General features: G+C 34.2%; 1 long non-coding RNA gene across 1 annotated transcript; it reads right to left on the reverse strand.

Annotated features, from left to right (window-relative positions):
- Positions 1-10,278: 10,278 nt before the first annotated feature.
- LOC127966216 (uncharacterized) lies at positions 10,279-12,999 on the reverse strand. The gene is made up of 3 exons (XR_008155569.1): positions 12,908-12,999; positions 12,751-12,819; positions 10,279-10,397 (listed from the first exon to the last, which is right to left on the reverse strand). It is a non-coding gene; the product is annotated as an uncharacterized LOC127966216 (long non-coding RNA).
- Positions 13,000-17,223: the final 4,224 nt, after the last annotated feature.

Genomic DNA, 17,223 nt, shown 5'->3' on the forward strand with positions numbered 1-17,223 from the left:
CTGACGTCTTGCTGATTTCTATAGAGTCTCCCACTCTACATTATGCAACTTTATTGCTGCAGTTTTTCTCCATTTGTTGATCAACTTTTAATCTTATGTTCAAGATCTGATATTAATCATCATTAATCAGTAATTTAATCAATATAAAACACTTTATATCTTCCAAAATAGGGAATCTGCATTCTAAATAGGGAATCTGCATATAATCAGAAATGGTCGATGAGTTGATATCACAACCAGATCTCATTTTTGAGATTTGACGTGCCTCCAGCTTCTCTACAAAAATCCAACTGAAGAATCTGCAGCTTTATGTTGATACTCAAGGAAAACTCAGATAAGACACTCTTCATAAAAAACACCTACGCACATTCATACAGACGTGCGAAGTCAGCAGTTCAAGGACAGATATGATTAATCTGGTAATATATGTGAGAATTTTAGCACTCAAGAGAAGTCCAACTCAATGAGAACTGGTGAAATAATTTGAACCTTCTGAGCGCTCAATAATAACGCTAACAGCTCATGACAACGATTCATACATCATTAAATCTTTTGAAGTTGGCTTTGATATTAAAGCCTCAACTTAAACTTTTTTTTTTATAACTTTGAGTTACTGGAGTCTCTCTCTTTCTCTCTCTATCCTTTTACATTGGCTGCATAGCAATGTTCAAACTTATAAGGTACTATATGCACTATGTGCTTCACTAAATATGAGAAAGTACACAGCTGAATTTGAGTGTGACCACCTTTCAGCATTTGTGTTGGGTTGGAAGTGTTAGCATAGCTAAACAATAGGATCTTTTAGGACAAAACACCAGTATACTAATCTTGTGTCAACATCTTGTGATTTGATTTAACAGATGGTCTTAATTTTGGCATTTGTGATTACAAGTATTAGATGTATGCGTACATTTTACCATAGCTAAATATTAGAATCTATTAAGTATGTCAGTTTACGACATGATACTATGTAATAAAGCTGTGGTCTCCAACCAGCTAAAAATAGCCTGATCTTAGAAGTGTCTCCCCAAAATATTGAATGGGCAGTGTCTCCCCAAAATATTGAATGAGAAAAAAATTGTAGTACAAAAAAACAAAACAACAACAACCAAACAATAAGACCAATATTTCAAACCATAGGCATTAAAAAGTGTAAAAATCACTCATTTAACTTTAGAAACCTTGTCCAACAGCAACACCAGCAGGTAAAGTTACAGTGGGAGTCATCTCTCTTGCCTCCCCTGAGTCCATTGAGTTTTAACAGACCCCATAAAGAATGCGTTGGGTTGAGTGGGGGGTAATTGAGAATGAATGGGGCAAAGTTATCCCGATTTGAATGTATATGACTAGTTATGTTTGATTTTTGAACATGATTTTACTGTAGTTCTAGATTAAATTTGAATATGTGTTTACTTATCTCACCGATGCACTTTTCCTCAAAATGAATAAAAACAGAAAAATGCAAACTCAAAATATTATAAAAACCTGCAATAATTAAATTGTTAAATAAGACAAATATAATTTATGTATTTTATCCCATTTTTTTTAACCAGTGCTGCTGACCTTTGATGATCCAATTCAACCATTCTAATAAGCAAAAATGGCACATTTGTATTTCATTTTTGTTATTGCTGAATAGTGTTGAACTTTCTTCTCCTCTGTCATATTCTTCATGCAATTAGTTTGAGCTGCTATCTTTACTGTACAGACATGAATTTACATTTAATTCAGCCTGAGGCATATTCATTTCACTTTTGGTGTGAAAGGCCTTTTACATTTCTGAAGAAGAAGAAAACGCAAGCCTTGTGAAGATTTAAAAAGTAACTCAAAAGAAACCTAATGCATTTTTCTAGTTAATTTAATTAATTAATTTGGGGAGTAACGTAATATTGTAATGTTTTACTTTTAAAAGTAACTTTCCCCAGCACTGCCCATGCATTCCAACATCTGCGTGACACATGAATGAGTGTGGTGCGTGACTAAACCAATGCCAGGCCTGCCAGTGTCCATTTGTCAGTGCATGTGAGTAATGAGTTTAATCTCTCCAGAGACTGTGCATTCATATGCTGTGATTGGGCCTGAGCCACGTCAGCTTCAGGATCTTAATCTCAAATTGGCCTTTAATGTTTCAAATAATTTATGCAACAGCATGGAAGATGTGCCCGTGCTGTTCCTGCCTTTATCTTTGTACCAAGTACCTGTTCTGAGCAAGCCTTTCAACTATTTCTTTATTTTCAGCAGACAAATGACACCAAGGGTGACCATCTGCACAAGTAATTCTTCGTCTTCAATCAATATGCATGTGAAAGATGACCGGTTCCAAGCATAAGCATAATTAGTGGCTGATGTGAATGCACACATGCATGCGTGAACTCACAAACAAACACTCCTCATTTCAATTATCTTGCACCTGCCTGGCTTTCAATACGAGAGACTTTACTAAAGTAATGTTCCCAGCATGGGTCTATTCTTAGATCCATGTTAACACAGCCCTCATGGCCTGCTGGTCAATTAGGCTGAGTGGCACATGCTGCAAACTAATAATCTCATTCCAAATGAAATGTAGAAAAGATACATTGCAGATATTAGCCTTCTCATGGACTATTATGGGCACTTGTGAATGTGCAGGCAATGGACAAAATTATTTGAATATGTAATGGTTACATAACCATTCCAAATTCCAAAGATCAAGATTTGTATATTGCAATGTTCATACATAAAATGTTTGGTAAAACAAATATAAAAGACGATTATATACTATGTATTATATTTTACTCTACATGTTAGTGAAACAAGTTATGGCAGCCAATGTATAAAATGTGTAAAAAATTTCAACAACATATATAAAGTTAATTATTTAGTTAATTAATAAGTTAATTGAAACTGCATTATGTGCAATTTACATGTTTGCATACAATTATGAGTGTTGATTATTATATTTAAAAATATATTTAATTTACATTTGTGCTCTGTTGTGAATTATAACCTTATAGTAATGTAAAAGGCTCCCTATAGTTAAGAGCATACGCTATGAAATAGCAATTTCTTCAGTGAACCATTGTTTATATATATGTTCAGTTCTATCCCCCCTGCTGTACTGAACCCATACTATGACATCAAAGGTACGTAACAAACCGTCAAATTTGTGTAGACAGATAATTGAGGATGGAAATGTGATGGCAGGACAAAGTAAATTAGCACACAAGTGACATTTTATTGTAAAATACAGATTTTAAGATGCTTGGCGACATTGCTATACAACTGTGGGTTCAATTTCGAATGAAAGATTTTTTAATTTTTTCGTAGTTTTAGGTTCTTTAAACTTTCGTATAAAGGTTCCTTTTTTGCACTATACAGATGTTGTGCAATAGAAATATTAAAGGTTCTTCGAGCAATCAAAAATGACGATAAAATGAGAGAATATAAATAAATATAAATAACTCTGAATCTCTCTTCAGTGTGTAAGTTCATGCATCTTTTTTGTATTCCTCAGCATATATGCATCATGACTTAATATTTCATTTAAATTGTGAATGTGTTCAACAATGTTTCTGAAATGCTGAACATCTTCAGAGAGCACAAAACACTGAAAGAAAAACATTGAATATCAGCTTTTGCATAATTTAACATTTGATCTTGCACTTTAAATTGCTGCATAGGCTTAAATTTTTTTAATATCAGGATTATGTAAGAGGTGTTTTGTGGTAAACTATCTTTTAATCAAAGATGCTTGTGTGTTTGAGAGCAAACAGAACCAGAGAGAAAGAGAGAAAGCATCGAAGCGTCCTCTGGATTGACAGGTTAAATAATAGTTTCAACTCTAAAGGACATGAAATTACAGTTGTTGACACATTTGAAACCAGGTTGATCTGCAAATCTACAGCTTGGAGGTTAAACGGCTCTGATATGGTAATCAGTGCATTTCATCTTATCATTGAGGGCCACTCAGTCCACATGTACGTAGGCCGTAGCATTACTACACAGAACATCACATCATTTAAGTATTAAGTGCTTTTTGACTTTATCCATTTGAGCCATTGAAATATGCAAAAAAGATCTTAAACTTTTTAAAGATTCACAAATTTGCATATTAATCAAAAGTGATTTAGATCTCACAAAAAATTTAATTTGCTTTAATACCATCAGAAAATGAATGGTTTGTATGAGTTGTTTATTTAAATATACATAATGCACATAAATAAATATTTTTTTCTGCCCCTTTTTAAGTTAAAATTGCATAAAATCACAGGAAATGTTTTTAAAAACCTATAACGGTTTTTGCCTTTATTTATTTAGCCATTTAAATGTTATATTAGCTGTTTCCCATTATATAACATTAAATATTATGTTTAATATATGAGCATAATGTTACTTTAAGAAAATTACGCAGGACTGTGTGTGTTTTTATGGAGACATCATGCATGCAAATGTCATCATGGTGTTTATCCTGCTATCTGAGCATTGAAGTCCTGCCTCAAAATTGAAATATAGTTACGCATAGAGTGTTAGCTCACACTGACAGATCTTAAACACACTTTCAAACTTGAATTACTGCCTTGAACAAACTCCTGATTTAATATGATAATATGAATTAATACGTTAATCTCGCTTGAGTTTTCTTTTTAGCGTGACTTTTGTTTCAACTTTCTCTTCTGTCTTTTTTCCCCTCCTCTAACAGGGACACAAGTGCACTTCAAATAATTAAGTCCCCTCTTTTCCTAGCCGCTGTGCTTCCTTTCATCCTCTCAGACACAGAGGACACAAGCACACATCCAGACAAACACAGCACCTGACAGAACCGACCGGCTAAGGTGGAGGCATCATTTAGTATTTATAAAACGTGTCTGTTGGAGCGTGTTTGTGTGTGTCCGTGCGAGCACACGACTGAGCAAACACATTAATTTTAAATGCACCTCAATGAGGGTAAGTGATCCCTTATTAGCAAGACATCAGCCCCCAAAATGGGATCAGAGAATGGGTTTCATTGGTGTGTAAATGGACCTCATGACTTCCCAGCTGGGACGATTCTGCCAGAAGGACAACCGACTGAAATCACCATCTGGACAGGGACCAAAAAAAGCCTGAGTGACCTTAGGAAGTCTGTTTTTACTTTTTGTCTTCCTCGTGGCATCTGATTTTGACCAGTTTCAAACCTCAAGTAGGCAAGAGGAGGGATTCTCAAATATGCATTTATACAATTGCACTGGAGGACAAAATGAAGAAGTGTATGGATAATGATTAGGTTGAGCCCTAGAAGCATTTGGCAGAACATTTGTATAGTTTAACTGACTTGTGCAAGTTAAAGAAGGCAAAACTACACTAGACGTGCACAAATCAGATGCTATTTATTGCAACAAAGTGACTAGACACTTTTTTAGTTGCTTTGGTTCTGGAGGCCTTTTTCTAATTCTTTTTTTCAGTAAATATGTTGTGTGTATACATAGCTGCAATAATAAATTATAATATCGCTGTTTTTACTGTATTTTTACATTTAAATTCACTAAACAGACACTATTAACTTAGTTACTGATTAAAAGTGTAAAATTAAATATATATGTGGAACATTTGGTGTGGTCAGAACTGACTTTCATTACAAAAAAGAAAAAGAAAAAAAAAGACTCTTCTTGCTTTTTGTTATTTCTTGCCCCCTTTGCAGCACAATTGAGACAAACCTCAGTATTGATCTTTTTCAAATTCACAACCTGAAACTGAAGGCAGCGCTTAAATGATTCAGGAACCTTGGCATCCAACTCATCTAAAAAACGCTAATGTTTACAAAGCTCTAACCTAAAATACTTTGCCAATTCTACTCCCACAATTTTACAAATAGCATTATCTCTCTCCCTGAAGATTTATAGATTCATTAGTAATGGGAAGTTGGTCTCATTTACGCAAACTGCCTCTTTCAGACAATTAGTTTTGATGAACCTGTTCAAAAACCAATTCAGTGGTTCTTTGCATCACTGTTACATGTTCCCTAACTCCTGCTGTGGTATTTTCTAAATGCTCTAATACATTCTCATGAAGCCATTTTAATGCACAGATTGTGGTTTATGATGTTTTTCTATTATTATTATTGTGGTGATTGTAATTTGTAATTTGTAATTTTAATTTCCAGTTCCAGTTCAGTTTTAAGGCCACTTTAATTGAGATTAGTGTTCTTGCCATAATATCCTGTTACATTCAGTGCTTTTCCTGCATATTGTTTATTATTTTGATAAATATTGATTAAGTCTTACGTATGTTCTTAAGCACTGCAGGACAAATGTATAAATAATAAATTGTTTCTTAAGCAAAAGTATTAAGTGGATAACCTTTTTTTATTATCAGTTGTGCATTTTTTTGTTTTACAGCAGTCACAATTTAGCTCATAATAGCTTCAAGACATTTATTAAATGTAATTTGCATTTATGTTAATCAGTAAAACAAAATTATTTACATCTCTTAGCTGAAAATAAAAGAATTAATGATAATAAAAAATATATTTATTAAAACCAATCCTTTCTTAGTGGTTAGTTCACTCCTTTTTTAGGGGTTAGTTCACCCAATAATCAAAATTATGTCATTAATAACTCACCCTCATGTCGTTCCAAACCCGTGAGACCTCCTTTTATCTTCGGAACACAGTTTAAGATATTTTAGATTTAGTCCGAGAGCTCTCAGTCCCTCCATTGAAGCTGTGTGTACGGTATACTGTCCATGTCCAGAAAGGTAAGAAAAACATCATCAAAGTAGTCCATGTGACATCAGAGGGTCAGTTAAAATAAAAAAAAAAAAAAAAAAAAAATTGAGGCATAGAAGATACATTTTGGTCCAAAAATAGCAAAAACTATGACTTTATTCATCATTGTCTTCTCTTCCGTGTCTGTTCTAAGAGAGTTCAAAACACAGCAGTTTGTGATATCCGGTTCGCGAACGAATCATTCGATGTAACCGGATCTTTTTGAACCAGTTCACCAAATCGAACTGAATCTTTCGAAACGGTTCGCGTCTCCAATACACATTAATCCACAAATGACTTAAGCTGTTAACTTTTTTAATGCGGCTGACACTCCCTCTGAGTAAAAAAAAAAAAACAATATCCTGGAGTAATTCATGTTACATCTTCAGTTCTCTCTTCACAGCAGTTCAGTCAGTGTACTGTTTGAGTAAATGAATTACTCCGGGATATTTCCCTTTCTGGACATGGACATTATACCGTACACACACTTTCAATGGAGGGACTGAGAGCTCTCGGACTAAATTTAAAATATCTCAAACTGTGTTACGAAGTTAAACGGAGGTCTCACGGGTTTGGAACGACATGAGTGTGAGTTATTAATGATATAATTTTGATTACTGGGTGAACTAATCCTATAAATGTCTCTAAAAATATGTTTCCAGTTCATTGCATTAGTTATTTATGCTGTTTAGTTAATAAAGTGTTTTTCCTCTTTTTTAATTTATTTTTATTTCATTGTTTCAAGTAATTCAACTTAAACTCATTTCATTTTTAGGTAGTCTCAAAGACTTTATTTTAATTCAGTTTTTTTTTTTTTTTTTTGTGTATCGGGGCAGATTCTGTTTCATTCATAAACAAATCATTCAGGTGGGTTTAGTGAATCAGATGTGAAGTGATTCATTAATAAGATTTGACTCAGAAGAATCATTTGTTCTCTGTCAGATATTTTACTTACGAATAAAGATTTGCATACAAATACACTTTTTTGTTGTTGTTTTAGTTTTTTTTTTTTTTTTTTGCAACACTAAAAATCTGATTAATTGTTCAAAGGTGTTTACATATATTACAAATGTATGGAAAATCAATTTAGATGGGACTGGCAAGTACTAATTAAGCTAATTTATCCTAAATTGAGTCAAAGTTGCTGAGAAACACAAAGCCTGTGGATTAAGCGCTTATCTCATAGGTTTCTCTCCCAACCTGAGTAATTGTCACTTTTGTTTCACACTATCAAACTTGTGCATGACAGAGAGGATTTAGATGATAGAACAGGTGTTCAAAAAAAACTAAGGTAACGGCACCCAGTGTTCTTCAATTCGGCAAGCGCTTGCTCAGTCATTAACCTGACAAGAGATTACTCTGAGCTGCCATAGGCTTCCAGGGGCATGTGAAGGAAAATAGGACCATCATCTTCACCATTTCGATTCCGTCATAGCCTCCGTCCGACCTCCAATCATGGCCCGTCTCAGATAAACACGGTTTAAAGAAGTCTCTCGTTCATATTCCAAGGTCTTTGCGTCACGTAATGGCTTTGCACTTTCTCTTTGCTTAGAGAGAGAGAGCGAGAGAGAGAGAGAGAGAGAGAGAGAGAGAGAGAGAGAGAGAGACGAGGGAGAGAGAGAGAGAGACGAGGGAGAAAGTGACTGTGAGATATGTGTGTCTGTTGCCGTATGACACAAGGGCAAAACAGGGTGATTACTGCACAAGGGCATCCCAGAGACATTTTTATTGTGCGGTTTTAATAAATAGCTTGTGAGAAACACACAGAGGCAGGAACAGTAAGGATACTAACTTATAAAAATGTATCATTTTAGCAGCCTACTATGTTTCCTTTGTACCATGGAGTATCATGTAAATACTACAGAGCTTTGATGCTATTTCTATTTGAAAGCAGCATGGTACCACCATAGTATTATCTTTTTGTTAACAGACGGCAATTTAAAATGGGAGTCTTCAACCCTCACAGAGGATAGGAGGCAGAAAGGACATTGCTCTCTTGTTCATTTTCCCAGACTGCAATAAGGTTAAACTGAGAGCAAATGAAAACTTTTAAAGAGAAAAGACCTCAATAATATCACAATATATTTATTTTCATGCAAGATCCCGATTGTCTCAAACTGTCTTCACTTTTGCACAAGTAAAAGTCAGAGAGCTCAGTATGAACCAAAACACTTCTTAGACCATTTAAAAAAAGCAAATTAAATGCTTAAACGGTTGAATATATTATGCAAAAAAAGAAAAGAAAAAGCCATCTGAATTGATCTCAAAATATGGTCTCAATCATGCCTATTTTTGTTTTGTTTATCTTACATTTTTACATTTTATTTTAAAATCATCTTTTCAGTTTTTTTATTTCTTATTTTTTAAAAAAAAATTTAGCTTCACTTGATCTAATATTTATATTAGTTTTAGTATTTTATCGCTCTAAAGTTAATGCTTTTGACCCTTTTCACTTTTTCATAAATACTCTGCATTCATCCCATCTAAGATGCACAGACAGAGGTGAATACAGACCAAAGAGCAGTTTGGGGTTTGGTGCCTTGCTCAAGGGAACCTCAGTCATGATATTGAAGGTAGTACATTCACTCCCCCAACCTTCAATGCCTCGCGGTATGAGGCTCGAACCCACAACCTTTAGGTTACAAGTCCAACTCTCTAACCATTAGGCTATGACTTCCCAAAATGTAAATAATTTAAATATGTTTAATGACGTTAAATTTGTTTTACTTTGTAACACAATGAAAACACTAATTTATTTAGTTAGTTAAAATGTTCGATTTATTATTATTATCATTATTATTTTATTATTTCTTTTTGTTACCCACAACAACACTGTACTTACACTGTTCTTACAAGCACATTTATCTCTCTGTCTCTCACCTGCACTCAACTCTACATATCTTGATTGAAACTGATTTATGTTTTTGGTCTTCAAAAGTCCCCCTCCCAACACACTGTCCTTCCTTACAAGCTTTGAGTGCAATTACTCAAGCCTAGTCAAAGGAACAACAATAGTATCCCAAGGTCATTGGCAACAAGCTGAGCTGACAGTTGGCAGCCCACACAGATACACAGTAATTTACTCTGTCCTTCAGGATATCTGCCTTTTAAGAACCTGCCACACAACCAGAACAAATGCTCTGTCATTAAAAGCAGATTCTTCTCTCCAGAAGAACCCAGCTAAGAACATAAGTGTGTGCTTATTATTTTATTGTGGTGCAGATGGTGTGCTGATGCACCTGTGGTTTTGCATGCACTCTTACGGGTGTTCCAGGCCTGTTAGAGCTCTGGGTCTTTGTTTGGGTTTGTGAGGTCACGGTTTGCAAAAGGATTTAAAGTCGCTGGAGGAAGTGAGGTTTATGATTTCAGGCCGCAGTTTCACACTTTTTCACTTGGTTAGTTTGAGAGGGCACACACACACACACACACGCACATATATATATATATATATATATATATATATATATATGAAAACGTGCAGGCACACATTGAGCCCAGAAGCTATTTGGAACAGTCTAAAAATAACAAGTTAATGCATGATATTATAACACTTCATTGTTTAGTACTATCAATGTGTTTATTCAATTTGACATTGCAACTTCATGGTTCATCCAAAATTAAAATTCAGTCATGATTTACTCACCATAATGTCATTCCAAACCAGAAATAGTTTTTCCTGTGGAACACAAAAGAAGATATTTGGAAGAATGTTGGTGATTATTGAGCATTCCACTGTATAGACAAAAAACATCTCTCAAAATATATTGTATGTTCCATAGAAAGAATGTTAACTATACATTTAATGCTCTGCACACAGTGAAATCTAACTGGTTCAAAATCATTCTTCTCATAAATCTCATAAAACCCTAAAACTATAAAAAATGTATTTTACTTTATGAAATAAGGTATAAATATTAGATGATAATTTGAAATGTTGCCTTGGCAACTAATTTAAATAAACTAAGTTTAAGTACTAAAATTACTAAACCTAAAACAAAAATAAAACTGAGAAAAGCACACAAGAAACTGAATAAAAATAAATATAAAAATAAAATGAAATCTGAGTGTAACATAATAAAAGTATAAAATAAAATTATAAAAATAAAGACTAATTAGAAATAACCAATGATATCAAAATAGTATATAAGAAAAAAACATTTTTTTTAAATATCAGTGAAGAAAAGTGATGAAAACAAGCATATGCTGACACAGCTATAAGTAGGTAAACATTGATTAGATGCTTTTATCCAAAGCAACTTACAATTCACTTGTCAGGTTAAGTGGCTTTCTTTAAGGACACAATAGTGGTAACTAATGAGCCACCCCTTTGGGTTTGAAGCTTAAACCTAGCCAGACCATTGTTTCAAACTGCTTAATTAAAGCACACCCTCATGATCTGCTCCATGAGATTGCTGAAATGTTCTTCAGCACTCTCGTTAAGAACAAACAGCAACTTTGAGTGTCGCGTCCACACCTTTAAGACATAAATTATGCCTCTATAATCATTAGGCTAAAGGAGCAGGGGTGCAAAATTATTTCTAAGCAGGAAATGGATTAGCATAGAAGTTGAGGAAGAAGCTTTTATCATGTCGTGAAAGATTCAGATCAACATTTGACGGCAGCGGTGCTGGAACCCAGGGCAATTTTGTGTGTGTGTGTGTGTGTGTGTGTTTGAGTGTTTTGCTTATTCATGCATGCATGTGACATTTCATGAGAAGCCGGTTTACATCAGTGCCTGTCTGTGGCCAAACAGCATTTCCTGTTTACGGGTTGGCAATTACATTTTCACATTTTCACAAGCCCAATAACCTCCTTTGCAATTTTGGAAAGACAAGGTCATAAAAGGTGACATCTAAAGTTTGTCCTAAGCGCTTGATGATCCCTTTTTTGTCACACCCTCTTGTGCAACGTGTGGGACAGAGTGTGTCTGTTTGTGTTTGCTTAACCTTGTACTGCATAGTGTCACCCTGAGGCAATATTAAATCTTTTTGCAGTTGTTTACTAGATGTTTTAATCCAAAGTGACACACTCATTACATGGACAGTCTTTCTATAGTGAGAACTCAACAACTCAATGGTGATTGCTAATGCCTTGCTCTTTCTTTCTATTTTTACTTATGATAATATACAAGGATGTGTACTACACGACAGATTAATAGATAGAATAAGTAAACTTCTATAAACCCCAAAATTATGTTTTTACAATATGCAAGTTCAAAAGGCTTAGAACTTTTTTTTTGTTTGATCAGACTTGTATATCAGTTTTTCATCAAACTGACAATGTTACACTGAATCATTTCTAATGAAAATAGCATCAAAATAAGTTGTATATACTAAATGAGCCTTCTCAGGGAGCTTGCCTGACAGGCAATCTGACCAATCATAACACTGCATCTGCCATTTTGTCTGACAAACAAATCAGACAGGAGAATAGATTAATTTTGGTGGACTTAAACTGGAAAAAAAAAAAAATGGTGTGCACTGATGTCTTTCTGAGGATGAAATAAAATACCTTCTTGATGTTCATTCATGGTTATATCATGCTTTAAGTAAATATGAAAATATGATAAGTTCTTGTGCCATTCGACTGAGGCAATGCAGTGATCTGTCACAACACATTAAAGGTACAGGTTGTAGGACCTGCCACTACAGGGCACACTACCAAAACAATAACAATTGCGTTATTACACTAAGAAGGAACGTGGAATGATGGGATTTGTTGTCTTCTACCCAACCGCTGACGGCCATCAATCGATCTGAAAATGATTACCACTTGTTCAACAAATACACCTATGTACATTCAAACACAATAATTGGGCATACATAGCAAACGCGAGTTCAATGATTTGCGCGAGAAGATTACATACAAAATCAATGCAAAGACGCGATCAGATGATGGATTAGATGCGTCCTCGCGCGGGTCTAGAGATGCGAAGCCCCGCGTTTGGCGTGTATGCCCCATAATACTAATCTTGTTAATCGTTATAATAGCATACGTTTTCTGTAAAGATATGAATCAAAACAACTCACCTGTCGAGTAAAACACAAGCAAGATTGGCATCTTTTTCTAGTTGAAGTTTGTCACGAAGCTCTCTCCGTCTAGAAAATGCACAGATATTAATCCTCGCTCTTTCTCTCCTCTTGTACCAAACTCCTCTTGGGTCGTTTGTTTGGCCCGTACGCTTACGTTTATGGGAGCTGTCACTGTCAACAGAACCAGCGGCAGACGGTAAACAGTAATTATGTTCCATAAATAAGTAACACAATCCACCATAAAACGTGCAATAAGAAGTAAATAAGGAACTGCTTGAAGCAAACTATTGGTTTGGGGGACATTACTTCCGCATTTGTCCATGACACTGTTGTCATGTGGCTTCTACAGTAAAGACAGTAACAAAGGGTAACTAACGTCATTGACAGGCGACTGCACTGCCCCGTGTCACTGTTTAGAGTGAGAATTTTCTCATGATTTGCAAGTAGTTGAAAACATTAGAGATATTGTTAGAAATCAGCTGGACAAAATATATAACACTAGCCTATTGGTTTTTGGATATTTTACTGCAAATATCTTACAAATTGTACCTTTAAAGAGCCACAAAACAGTATTTATTGTTTGAAAACAATTTTTTTTTTTAAAGCTAAGACTTTGTTTCATAACTAATGTAACCTGCTCTGTCTTGTCTTTCAGCATGTTGCCAGTTTCTTCTTTGCTTCGCAATGTATTTTTTACTGTGTGAGAACATAGATATAGCAACAGTAAACAAGGGGACGGGTCTTTGCGAAAGGGGTCAATTAAAACGGTAGAATCTTTACAGAAGAGAACACTGATCACCCTAATGGTGACTTGACATACAACTTACAATAAAATGTGAGCAAAAACATAACATAAAACCAAAACAATTAATAATAATAATAATAATAATAATAATAATAATTATTATTAAAACAGTAAATTATGAATAACAAATATTTATGTCATCATAACAACTCATGCTTTCATCAAAAATACAAATTATTTAAGTTCATCGTCAGACTGTTTATTTGGACCCTCATCACCAAACTTGACATTGTAGGTTTTGGTGTTTAATATTTCAACTATTAGTAATTCATACTAAATGGCCTGAAAATTGACTGCAGTCTAGATGATTTTCAGCAGGGGAGAGAATTATTATTATTATATGAGTATGGTGGTGGGGAATTATCCATGCTGAGGGTTGTGATAAGCTGATAAAGGTTCCAGGCTTATTTTTTAGTCCCGATTCATCCATGAACTGTTTTGACCACATGATGAGAAATACTTGACTTTTTGAAGAATAATGAAATCATGCAAATGTACATGAATACTAAAGGTGTATGGCAGATGCATTCAGTTTCTCTGGCTTTGTAAAAATGGAAAAAGGTGGAGCTAAAATGTTGGAGTGCTATGAGTGTCATAACTATGGCAGTTTTTTTTTTTTTTTTGTAAAGTGCATGCAAGCATGTTTGTGTATATTTAATTGACATACACTTACCGTATTGTTTGAATGAAAGTGACTGCTGAATGAAAAATTTTAATATACTGAGCAATGAGTACTGAATAATACAGTGTAAATATCATGTTGTATATAAAAAGAAAAAGTTGATTAATCTCCTCCATAAAGAATTTAGCAAACCACGAGCATTCAAAGGGGTCAAAGGATTTTATCAGAGCTAAAATGGTGATTGAGCTAAGGCAGATTGCAATAATTTACCAACCCAGGACTGAATCTGCGATTGCTATTGCACAATCCCATGCATTTTAGAAGTGTGCATGTACGCACGTCTTTATGTGTACAATCATTGATTTACATGCAAAGTGTTTCTTTAGGCAAGTATATGTGTTCATGTGTGAATATGTGTTTACCAGTCTCAAGGGCCTTAAAGTGTGCTGCATAAATGTTTTTAAATAAGGTTTCTCTATGAGTGTGGGTGAGTGTTCGTGCGTGTGTTTGAGAGATGAAAGCGAGAGCAAAGGTAAATTAGAAGGGCTTGTAATATCATCATTTTCCCACAGGGCAGTTTCATCTGCTGAGGGAACCACTTAGTTCTCTCACTTCACGCTGTGCTATATGGTATAATTTGAAGTTTAAAAATTACTTGTTACAATATTTACTTTCATTATGATTTTTTTTTTTTTTTTTTTTTGCACTGGCAGAATAGTTATCTGTACATTGCATTTAACACACCAAATTACTTTTATCTGTGCAAATCTTCTATAATTGTAGATCCATGATCAGATTTTACTGAATATTACATAATGTATGTGATAAACCAAATTTCAAGGTGATAGTGCATAAAGGAAAAGCTGCACATAGTTGCGTTATACTATTACAGGACTCAAAGCTTCATATCTGTGTATTGATTCATGATTTATGACCATCACCATGATTATTTTTAATACTCATCACCATGAATATTTTATTTTTATTTTTTTTTATTTTTTTGGTGGAGAATACTTTAGGATGTAGCAAATTCAGTGTGTGTGTTTAAGTGTTAGCTGCTTTTTGATATCTTTGACAGGTTTGTCAAGTTGCTGTATAAAGCAAGCGCGCTGTAAGGCAAGGTGAAGGGAACTCAAGCTCAGAGTCTGTCAGCACAGACACGGTGCTTCGACTGGTTCACGGCTGGAAAATCACACCTGAGCATCGTTCTCAAAGGTTTCAGTTCTGACCCAAGAAGTGACCCAATATGGTGCCCCGGAGATAACATGGTCCGTTCACTCGTGGGAACGTCATATTATGTTGTTGCCACAAGATTTTGTCTAGGTAACGACATCCTTATGTCATGGCCCCGAGATGCTATGTTGACGGAATTACATCCATTTCTCGTGGCCACGACTTCTTATGTTGAGGGAACAACATTTATTTCTCGTGGCCATGAGTTTAATGCGTAAACAAACCTCCGTGACCATAGCAACACAGGATAATCAGAGATGGATTCATTAATATTTTTTTTTTAATTAAGAAATTGTTAAATTATTTTTTATAAAAAATATTTCATTATTAAATTATTATATTAACCATATGCTTGGCTACTGGAATTTTTTTCTGTGTGATAGTTAGCATTCAAATTAAGTTTATCATGAGTACAATGTTACATAAAGTGCATAACATAAAATAAGTCTACAAGAAAACATTTTCATCCATCCTACAGTCTGGTAAGTCCATTAACTGATCGTGTTTTCCCCGTAATATTTGTACATTATTATTATTATTATTATTAGACTATTATTATTGGTATTTAGTACTATTATTATATAGGATTGGTAATTTTTTTTTTTCATTTTGATCTCTTTACATAACATTCTGAATACTTTTGTAAACAATAGCTGACTGTAAATGCTCGACATGCAAATCAAGTCTTGATTATGCTGACTGGAACTTTTGTTAGAAGGCATTTAAAATGTAACATAAATTTCATTTTATTTCAGCTAATTAATAGACCATAAGTATAAATACTATAGTGTTAAGTTGATGAATTAATCATAATTATGAATATATATATATATATATATATATATATATATATATATATATATATATATAAAATAGAATAACAATTTTTTGTAATATAATTTTTTATAATATTTTTTGTAAAGTAAATCTATTAACTTTAACTTTTGATCAATTTAATGTTGACTTGTTTAATAAAATAATATACAATGGATGTTTTAAATTAAGAGTTGATATTCTTTATGTAAAAATAATAAGAAGAAGAATAATTGATTACATTTATATAGTGCTTTTACATCATCAGGGGGTATCTCCTCATCCACCACCAGTGGATATGTAAATTATGGTATTTTATGTAAATTTATGTAGCAGTTTGATGCTGTCACTCTAATTAAGATTGGTTATTCATTTAACAACCCTATTTGTTTAAGTGCCTTAAAATATGCCTCTGAATTACGTTACATAATTAGATTAATATGAATTTAAATAGATATTGCCCCCTTAAATAATTTCCAAATTAGTTAGCCTATACTTTACAGTATTAGTAGAGAGAAGTCTAACTAACTTGACTGTGAGTGAGCAACTACATTAAATCTCAAGTACTTGTTGCAAAGTAACCTGAAATGAATCATGACATATTTATCTTCCGCACAAATAATATTCTATATTCCAAAAGTGGTTACAACTCCCATTACATTTCTGCTGCGGTTTCCAACCAGACTCCCTCCCTGCAACCCTTCTGGATAATGCATTCGGCAAAATGACGACAAGATCGCTCTCAACTTGGCCAAGTGTTTATGTTATCAACCACCTCAGTCTACCATCTGCTGGGACACCAGCCACACATCCCCCATAATTCCCTGTGCAGATGTGGCCATAAGGAGCAAGCTCATCCCAATCTCTCCATGTAATCCCTCTGCAGCCCATTCATACCAGAGAGAGGTTGCACAATCACCAATAGACTTGGCTTTCATCTGTTTAGTTCTTTTCTTCTATTCAGGTCAATGGTGAAGCATGTTCTCACACAGTACAA

Source organism: Carassius gibelio, chromosome B10 (genome assembly GCF_023724105.1).
Source record: "Carassius gibelio isolate Cgi1373 ecotype wild population from Czech Republic chromosome B10, carGib1.2-hapl.c, whole genome shotgun sequence".
NCBI lineage: Eukaryota > Metazoa > Chordata > Actinopteri > Cypriniformes > Cyprinidae > Carassius > Carassius gibelio.